At 42.1% G+C, this 2,102-nt stretch overlaps 1 non-coding gene across 1 annotated transcript; it reads left to right on the top strand.

Moving 5' to 3' along the window:
- Positions 1–1,759: 1,759 nt before the first annotated feature.
- On the top strand, positions 1,760–1,866 carry LOC122225664. Its single transcript, XR_006205280.1, has one exon. It is a non-coding gene; the product is annotated as a U6 spliceosomal RNA (small nuclear RNA).
- Positions 1,867–2,102: the final 236 nt, after the last annotated feature.

Below are 2,102 nucleotides of genomic sequence, written 5' to 3'. Positions count from 1 at the left end.
GCCCAGGTCATGATCTCGCGGTCCGTGAGTTTGAGCCCCGCGTCGGGCTCTGTGCTGACAGCTCAGAGCCTGGAGCCTGTTTCAGATTCTGTGTCTCCCTCTCTCTGACCCTCCCCCGTTCATGCTTTGTCTCTCTCTGTCTCAAAAATAAATAAACGCTAAAAAAAATAAAAATAAAAAAATAAAAAATAAATAAAAAATTCATTTTCAGTGTAATTCTAGCACACATCTATGAGCTACTCACGTTTAGAAAGAAGCAGAAGCTTGTTAAGATGGACAAGTATGAAGCCAAGGCACGAGTCTAATACCGTTAACAGCTCATTATGTACATTATATTTTCCAAACCAAATCCTGGCATTTGATCTGGAAAATGCATGTGGGAACAATATGGCAAATATTTAAAACCAGAGCAGTTTCAGAGAATTTGGATGATCTTCTGACTGTATTATTAAACGTGAGGAACATATTTTGGGATAACTTGGAAATACATGAACATTCGATTAATATTGACCTTAATTGTACCTTTTCAGTCCTTGTTCTCATTTGCCCACCTCTTACAAACCTAAAATAACTATTAGTAATGACACTTCAACTTCAGAATCTTAAATATTGAAATATCGAATGTTAAACTTCACATAATAGACCCTTAATTTTTCCCACAATAAACTCCAAAGACTAGATCTATAAAGGCACTGGAAAAACATACGTTGAACAATGTCCATGTGGGCAGACCTACTGGAAAATCAGGCAACATCTTTCCCTTTGATTTAAAAATCTGTATTTTCTCTGATTTGCGGGGCAGCTTTTATTTATTCTGAATTTCCGTCACGGCCGGACACATCGTTATTTGCCTGATTTGAAAGAAAACGAAAAAGAACTCAGAGAATTACAGGTGCCTGGATGGCTTACTTGGTTGAGTGTCCAACTCTTGATTTTGGCTCAGGTCGTGATCTTACGGTCATGGAATCGAGTCTGGCGTCGGGCTTGTGATGAGCATGGAGCCTGCTTGAGACTTTCTCTCCCTTTCCCTGTGCTCCTCAGGAAATTATAAGATCTGGAAAAACTTACTGAGCATTTACTGTCCGCCAGGGTCAGTTCTCAGATACAGAAAAAGAACCAACAGCCAAACCAACATATGGCCGATTGGCTCCTGGCCTCAAGGAGCCTCTAAGGAAACACACCAATAAAGAGGTAATTGTAATACAATGTGGCAAGGTTTGGATGGGGCTAGGGAAGCACCAGGACCTGGAGAACAGCTACTTACCCTCCGTCCCACAGCCAGAGGTGGTTGGACAACATCATCCAGCATGGTGGGTACCTCTCAGCACTGCCTCTCAAGTAGTTTCCATTGAAGCAGAGTGCTTAGGATTTCACAGAATATATAGAACACTTGAAAATGCACTTATGGAAATAAGATCGGTAGTTGTCCTGAGAAGAAGTCTTAAATCACCTAGCATGCTTCACAGTGATCTGTGTCTGCTCAGTAAGGTTTAATGTCCAGTCTTATGAGTAGGTACAGAAATGGGGAACGCCTGGCGGGCTCAGTCGGTTAAGTGGCCGACTTAGGCTCAGGTCACGATCTCACAGTTCGTGAGTTCGAGCCCAGCGTCGGGCTCTGTGCTCACAGCTTGGAGCCTGGATCCTGCTTCGGATTCTGTGTCTCCCTCTCTCTCTGCCCCAGCCCCACTCATGCTCTGTCTCTCTGTGTCTTAAAAATAAATAAAGCATTAAAAAAATTTTTTAAATTAAAAAAAGACTAGTGCTCGCTTCGGCAGCACCTATACTAAAATTGGAACGCTACAGAGAAGATTCGCATGGCCCCTGCGCAAGGATGACGTGCAAATTCGTGAAGCGTTCCATATTTTTTTAAAAAAACAGAACAATCTGAGGGTTGATGGGGGGTGGGAGGGAGGGGAAAGTGGGTGATGGGCATGGAGGAGGGCACCTGTTGGGATGAGCACTGGGTGTTGTATGGAAACCAATTTGACAATAAATTTCATATTAAAAAAAATAAAATAAAATAATTTAAAAAAAGAGTAGGTATGGAAATGCAAAGTACAGCCAAGCTTGATAAGCTACAAATTGTAAGCTCACTGCACAGT

This window comes from Panthera leo, chromosome B4 (assembly GCF_018350215.1).
Source record: "Panthera leo isolate Ple1 chromosome B4, P.leo_Ple1_pat1.1, whole genome shotgun sequence".
In the NCBI taxonomy this organism is placed as follows: Eukaryota; Metazoa; Chordata; class Mammalia; order Carnivora; family Felidae; genus Panthera; species Panthera leo.
The sequence above is the reverse complement of the archived record's forward strand: the minus strand, read 5'-3'. Positions and strand labels throughout refer to the sequence as shown.